Genomic DNA, 8,291 nt, shown 5'->3' on the forward strand with positions numbered 1-8,291 from the left:
GGTGGGTTTCTTCTGCCCTTTGAGCTAAATTCCTACCCCACATAACACAGCCTAACAAGAGGTCTGTATTAGATTACATGAAAAGGACTTGCAAGCAAATCTTATCTCTCTTACAATTATTAAATCTACTCCTAAGTAATATGATTGTGTATCATTTGTATGATAAGGCTTAGATGTGTGATTACATACAGGCTTGATCATTTTAATTCAGCTAAAACGTAGAACCAAAGTGGTCAATTTTACAGTATTCTTATTTCTTTCATGTTCATTTGAACCACGTACATTCATTATGAGCCAATTTCCTCAATGACTGCAAGGCCATCTCTTGCATTCCATTACAACAGGCTTGCCTGCCTTGCAAGGCTTTGTATGGCACAGACACTGTTCCTGATACTCCTGCTCCATTATTTGAAGTTAGATAAGGTATCACTCCACAGCACACTGGAGCATGAAAAAATTGTAAATTGTAAATTGTTTGGTGTGGTTTTCTTTTTCCGTTAAATGCTTTTTATTTACATCACTGTGAGAACAGAATCCAATCCAAAACTGAATCTTTCTGCAGATCTAATCGTGCTTCCCTCGCTTTAATGGCAATTTAAAAGCATATTAATACCTATCTCCATACCTATCTTTATTGTACCAGCTCAAATTAAGTAATTTCTTGCCTTCAACAAATTATTCCAAAGCAGATGAAAAAAAGTTTAAGTCAATGCTTTAGAAAGTGTGACTGAGTTGTGTGCACACTGCTGGCAGCAGTCAGACAGAATTCTGCTAAGGACACACAGATCAGGGCTTCTCTTCTAGCTCCTGATTGTTCTCAAAGTTTGGACTCTGAACTTTTATAATCTGCTGTTACCCAAACTGTGCTCTCCCTCTCAAGTAACCACAACTTAAGCAACGGAGACCAAGGTCTCCTTTGTTTTGCTTTCAGGTTTTTTTACTTTCAAGTTGTTTTACTTTCAAGGCATGAGAAATAAATACTGTTCTGTTCACTCACTGCAGAGCACACAGTTGCCTGTGATGGTAACAAGGAAACGAGCTCGCTTCGATTGAAGCTGGATGTCAAAGGAGTTCTCTGGCCTTCAGAGCCTTAAAAATACTGCCCTGCATTTTCTGAGAACTTTTGCCTTTCAACTGTAAAAGCTCATAGGGCTTTTTGTGGCTGAGTTTGAATCATATTTAAAAAATGAAAACCACGTGAACTTCTTTGCCTGTTTTTACTGCTGTGTCATTAAACATCTTTAGATTTACTGGCACATAACTGAAAGCAAATCCTTTTATCTTCTCATTGAGAGTAGTGACATTAGGAATGAGGTGATCATCATTAAAAAACATCTCCACGGCTTCAGTACCCAAATATATTCCTGAACGTTCAAGAAAATCAAAAGCCACATTTCTTTGCACATTAAAAAAAAAAAAAAAGAGAGAGAAAAGGAAAAAACCAAACGTGGCATCAACACAGAGGACAGCCCTTGAATTTACACACCAAATAATAAGTGAAAAAGTAAAATTGTATTTGGTGTTTCAGCCATCTTTGGCTTCTGAACTGTAATGGGAAGTCGGACTTTCCATAAATCTGTATCACACCTTTCAGGTAATTTCAGGAAACTTTTTTCTGTTACAATAGAATGCAAATAAATTAGAACTAGGTATTAGTAAAAGGAATTCTCACTAATGTCTTGAGAACTCACCCAGACCCTCCTTTCCTCCTGATGGCAAAACTTGACCACGCTGTCTTCAGCACAAGAGACACGACTGGACATCATTGTTTTAAGGCTACTCACACATTTATTTTTATCTTAGGCAGGCTGTGCAGTTGTGGACTGTCATGTTTACTTGAGGCATTAAAGCAGGGTGAGCAGACACAAGGCACTCACGAAAAATTGTGATGTGAATAATCACAGCTTAGCAGCAGTGGAATCATTCACCACAGTTCACAGCAAGCATAACTCATCCCCAAATCAGAACAAGCCATTCTAAACTGGTGGTAGCATTCATGGCAACTTGAAAAGACATTGGAGAATCCATTTTTAGAGTGTGACCACTATCATTTCTCATTTTGCCTGTAAGCAGCAATAAATGTTTGTTAGTTTTGCAGAGGAAGAGAAAAAAAAGAATTAGCAAGCACAGTTCATAAAAGTCATTTAATCAGTAGCACAGTCCTGGGTTCCCCTCGTGCTCTCACCGTTGTTCTTTTTGGAAAAAGCAGGTAAAATGCAGCAAAGCTGGTTGGTTTCCCTTGGCCAAGCAGACCCTCCCAGTAAGAGGATGGGACTACAGGTGCTGTTCATGCCCCACCAGCAGAGACTTAATTCTGTTCAGCATTGTGCCCTGCAACCAGAAATGTTCTCAAAACAGTGACAGTCACAATACCTATCCTTGTACTCCTCGATTAGCACAGCAGACAGGCTGAGAGGACAGCAACTGTGAATTTGCAGAACTAAGAACACAGTGTATTGAGTTACACTCAGCCCTCTGCCACGTGCATTTGACTGATAGTGGTTCTCAGTTGGTTTATTCTGTCACAACTCTAGTTTTGCATCACTTCTTATCCTGAAAGACACTGTACATTGATTTTGCTGGTAGCTGCTTATGAAAAAAACAGTGGAGATGAGCATTTCATCATCCCAAGATAAGCAGTAGGGATGGAGAGCAGGAGGAAGGAACTAGGTTGCAGAAGTGTACCGGAAGGGTGACAGTGTCAGTGCTCATTACTCCTACCATAAATCCCCCCCCAGGAACACCAAAAACACAAAGCAATTAGAATGGAGAAGAAAGAGGCATAAAAAATAAAGATGAAAAATAGAAATTACAAGATAATCTAGCAATAGAGTGCTGATTAGAGTGCTAGGGGTAGCTTTTCCTCCTTCTGATGGATTGTTTTCCTAGTAGTTTCTTCTGCAGTAGGCTGTGATTACAGATTACACTGTTTTCCCATGTGAGTAAAAATAATTGGTTCAGTCTCAATATGGGCACCATTTTCATTTAGTAAATCTGAATCTGAAGGGGCACCCTTACTACATGGGGATTTATAGAACCTGAGGTCTCCTCAGAAATGAGTCATGCTTTCATAACAAACAAAATGAAAATTTCTCCCATATCAGGCAGCAGAACGTAAGAAACACCATCACAAAATCCCCCAGACCTGCTTTAATTTTTCTTCAAATTCACAGAAGTAGCAGTACTGCTTTCCATAGAAAATACTAATATCCCTTGAATTTATGTAGACTTTTTACTCCTGTTTCCTCACCTCTCCCTGAGACTGATACACAGCAGTTGAATCCCTTGACAAGGAATTACTGGCCACATTGCAGGCTGATTTTAAGTCATCTGGGGCAGGAAACCCAAGTGTCTGAAGCAAATGAGGAATTCCTGTCTGCTCCCAAGAGCTGTCCCTCCCTTCCACACAGGCTTGTTTGAGACATTTCCTTGCTCTGACTGCACATAGTAAGACTTGAGGTGAGAAAATTTATAATTAGTTATTACTCTTGGGTGGCCTCAGTCTCCCTGAGGACTGAGTGCATTACTAGTGCTGCCTTCTGGGTAGCATGTTCTAACAGAACTGTACTTCAAGTGAAATGGTTTTATTATTATTAAAAAAAACCATCTACTACAGGACTGATTTTTTTCCCTCCTTTTTCACAATCGTCTCACCATCCTGGCTTCAGACCAACCTGTCTCATACTGGCCAGAGTATAAATAAGAGATTTCACCCACCAGGGAAATTGCAGAGTGGATCTGCAGATGCTGGAGGCCGGCAGGGCTTTGGGCTGCTCCACCCGGCCTCCCGAGGACGCTCCCACGTCACAGCAGAGGGATCAGCCACGTCCCCCGCCTCCAAAAGGGCTTCCTTGGGCCACTCCTGCCTCTGCTGATGCATCACATCCCAACCACTGGAGCATCACCCAGAAGAACATGGTGAGTGTTGACAAGTGGGATTTATTTGGGGTCTCCATGGAACAACCTGCACCACTCAAAGGACGGGAAACGCTCCCAGATGGCCGTTGTCTCCTGGCAGGAGCACGACCACAAAGAGGGACTCTTCTGGCTGGGATTCTGCCAGCACGAGTATGACACTGTCATTTAACCCCCTTTACACCATTTCCTTTGCCTCCAGCCAAGTTTTTGCCCTGTTTGGAGATAACAGGCTAACGCTCGTCCGTTCAGGCCACGGCACTGGGCTCTGTCCAAAGCTATCCTGAAATCCAAGAGGGCTACAGCTGTAACTTTCCCCATCTGCTCTTTTTCTGACAACACCACACTTGAGGTTTTTTTAACCTTTTATGAAGTTATATTGGCTTGGTTTTGTCATCCAGGATTTTTCCAGATGTTCTGTGATCTCACAATTAACAGGATCCAAGTCTCGCACTGGCACCGAGATCAGACTCAGACACGTACTTTCAATAGTCTGACATCATTCTTGATTTGATTTACATGTCCTAAGCCTTTCCTATGGAATAAAATAACAAATGCATGCAAACAATAACTCTGAATATCATCAGCAACTCCTAATCATCTATTTCACTGTTGAACCTTTACACTACAAAAATTACTGTAATTCTGTATTTCTGTGGAGAACATATGGTGCACAGACACAGACATCCTGGGCTGAGTCTCCTGTTACTCACTTCACAGCTCTGAAATTAAAATGGCCTTTCTGATTTTTATATCTGAGAAAGAAAAATTAACTAAGCAGTATATATCACAGAACAACATTAATTACTACACTGGCAGGAGCTACCAGCACTCACATATAACTTAAGCAAGGCTTTGACTCAGAATGTTATTTTTTCCACCTATTACCACCCTAAACTCAGCCCATTATCGTGAACTACTGACATTTTAGCACCAGCATGACAATACACAGCACAAATTGCTGGCCAAAAATAGTTTTTTGATATAGTAGGTGATATTTTGTTATTGGGATATCCCTGTTACAATAATTCATTTAGGTCTTTTTTCTTCCCTTTGATAAAAATATCATCCCCTTAATTACAGTGAGTTGGATAATTCTTAATAAGGAAGAGGTGCACAAGTTGGAAGGACCATCCCTGCTTAATTACAGCAAAAAGCATCGTTTCTGCTCCATGACCCAAAGTGTTTCAAGAATAAAAATAACTTTTTAAATATGAATGATGCTCACTTTCACTCGACAATTTTTGTTTTACTTTCTTTGAAATCAGAACTTTTTGAAATAGCTTACAAAGGTTCAGGTGAGAAACCTGGCTGTCCTACATGTATTTGCAAATCATACTCCTTTCAGACCCCTGAAGGCATATAAACTATTTCTTGGGAAATAAACTGTTTTCCAAGATGACACTTGTGGGAGCAGAAACACACCAGCCAAACATGGTGAAATTTGAACCTTTATTTGGGAGGGAAATGAAGCAGTAAGTGATATTTTGTGGGATTACCTTGTGTCGAGCTGCAAGTTATTGGGTAGAAGGAAGCAATTTCAAAATATATCAGTATTTCTTCAAGCAGTGAATGTTTTTCTCCAGCTCTGTCAAATCTGGAACTGAAAACAGTTCCATCAAAGTCAGTGTGAATATAAGTGAATATAAGTGACAGTGAATATAAGAGGAACAGGTTTGCAGTAAGCATATCAAATGAAATGTAATCCTGAACATCGCAAACACTTTTAAAATCATTTTATGGGTTCCGTGGTACTGAACCAATTAAACACCACAGCAAACACTTCAGCCTCTCACTAAAGTGGATTAATGTTTCCTTGGAAGAGAAGATCAGTTTTATACAGACAAAGACTGACAAGTCTGTATAAAAATATAAACAATTCTAACACACGTGGAATATTTTATCCAGCTTTGCGGGTTAAATCATCCAAACCACTACTTTTCCTTCTGGCCATCAGCTCCTACTCACCCCAGCTGGGTTACCCAGGGAGGAGGTGCCAAGGAGCTGTGGCTATGGCACAATCCACAACTCTTCTAGACAACCTGTGCCAGTGCCTCAGCACCTTCACTGCAAAGAATTTCTTCCCACTATCTAATCAAAATCTACCCTCTTTCAGTTTAAAGACAAAAGAGAGTCTCTTCAACGGAGGTGACAAATGTCAAATTACTGTTTTAGGAAGCTGTGGTTGGATTGCTTCAGGTAATCATAGATTAAAGTTCTCCTTTCTTCATCTCCCTCCTGGTTTTTCAGGCATCTGGGGAACTTCATGGATGAAAATTAAGGCACCCCAGAAACTACTGAAAGTCACTGCTTCTCAGGGATTATAAAAACAAAAAGTTTGAATCCTGAAATTAAATTTAGACTTTCTCACTCATCCAGGTGTCCTTGCAAAAGTTTCACTCCAGGCTACTGGAGGGGACTGTTCTAAATTCTCCTGCTGAAGCCCTCTCTCCCACACAGCTCTGCCTTCAGTGTGTCTGAAGCAGAAATAGGACGGAAATATGCAATCCAATGAAGAAATTTTTTCAGATTACAAATAGCTTATTTATAATTTACAACACAATTCAAGGGATTTTTCTTCTGCTGCCTTCAGAAGAAAGTAAATACACACACACACACACACATGCAAACTTTTGCTGGGAATGGCAGCTGCTTGGTAGAGATGTTTTACTGATAACAATTCTTTGCCTGAAGAATTCAACCTCCTACTGGAAGTAGATTTTTTTAAAAAAATAAGAAATGGATTTATCTTTGTAAACTTCTGCAGCGAGTATTTATTTTGCAACCATGGTGCTGAAATTAAACAGCTAGATAGATACATGTTTATATTCCTGCAACCACAGGACTTTTTTCTAAAGACTCCATGAATGTGTTGCTAAGAAACAAAGTCCTTCATGTATCTATGTCACTCCTTAACTTCTCCTAATTATAAACACATTTTTAAAATTGCTTCTGAAATTGTATTTTTAATGTTTAACCATCGTCCAATCACTTCAGACGTCACCTTGTTTACAGGAGGCAGCAGAAGAAAGGGCCAAATGAAGTAAATAGATTTGTTCTTAAAGCATCATCATCATTTGGAGTTGCTGGAATGTTTACAGGAAGCCTTTTTCCCCCACATGAGGAGGGTCAGACCTATTACAGCAAACAGTTGTGGCTGTCCAGACCTTTGGCACTTTTGTGTTGTTAATTCTTCCTGTAACTTGCCACAAATATTATGCTTGTTTTCTTGTTTCTTATGAAGAAATTGTACTAATGTTTTAGGGTTTGCACAGTTTTCAGGCTCTCTGATCAAACCCCCATGTTTCTCCCAGTAGATATATTCCTCGATTGCACTGCTTACCCCTACAAAACATAAATCACCTCTAAAAAGTCATCAGACTACTACATTTCTCCAGAGCTGCATGGAATTTTTCCTATGGCATTCCTCTCAAAAAAAAAAAAAAAGAAAAAAAGAAAAAAAAGAAAGAAAAAAAAAAAAGCAGAGCACCAGCTACATAAAGGTCAGATTGCAAATCTGTTTTGATTTCTCCAACAGTATTAAAGTGAAGTGAAAACCAGAAAGAGTATGGATTCCTACTTACCAAGGAAGAACCAGGCACAGATGAGAAAGATTTACAACTGTCCTTGTCTTTCAGCCTTCACCAAAAGAATTAATTGTGACCTAATTAGTTTGAATAACTAGGAAAGATTGGGAAAGCCTGCAGAAGGTATGAGTTAACGAATCTGTGAGTTACATTTAAGAATCCTATAATAATCAGCAAGTGTAGATCCTGCTCACCAGCCTGACCTCCTCCCACCAAGGGCATGGGTTCAAAAAACAGCTGAGTAAAATCAACAGCAAACAAACATTTTGGTGCAGAAGCAGCAGTTTACTTGATTGTCTGAATTGCTAAATTTACAACAGAAAAAGGTCTCTGTCCAAATCATCCAACTGGATGTATTAATGACCATCAGAAACCAAGCTGTGATAGTGGCTGTTCTCTGCAGAGAATCAAATATGGCATTTTCCCCGTTGTTTACCCAGCTCCAGCGTTGAAGACAAGAATGTGTGAGACACACAACACCTGTCACCACCGTTCCCCACATCGCTGCATCCACTGGTTAAGGAGCAACACACCTGTAAAAAGTCATTCTTATGAGAATACAAAGCATGTTGTTACTGAACCAACCAACATAGCATTAATGTGCAACATTTTCCAGCTGAGATAGACACTCAATACTAGCTGGCCAGGGGGTGTTGGAACTCATAATTGTTTTATTTCCTTGCAGCTACTCATTATCACATAGTAGTAAACTCAGGGTTATCTCAAGAACACAAAATGCAACTGCTCATATTGAACAGCCCCTCTTTTATCTCATTTTTTACACAGCAT

This window comes from Chiroxiphia lanceolata, chromosome 9 (genome assembly GCF_009829145.1).
Source record: "Chiroxiphia lanceolata isolate bChiLan1 chromosome 9, bChiLan1.pri, whole genome shotgun sequence".
NCBI lineage: Eukaryota > Metazoa > Chordata > Aves > Passeriformes > Pipridae > Chiroxiphia > Chiroxiphia lanceolata.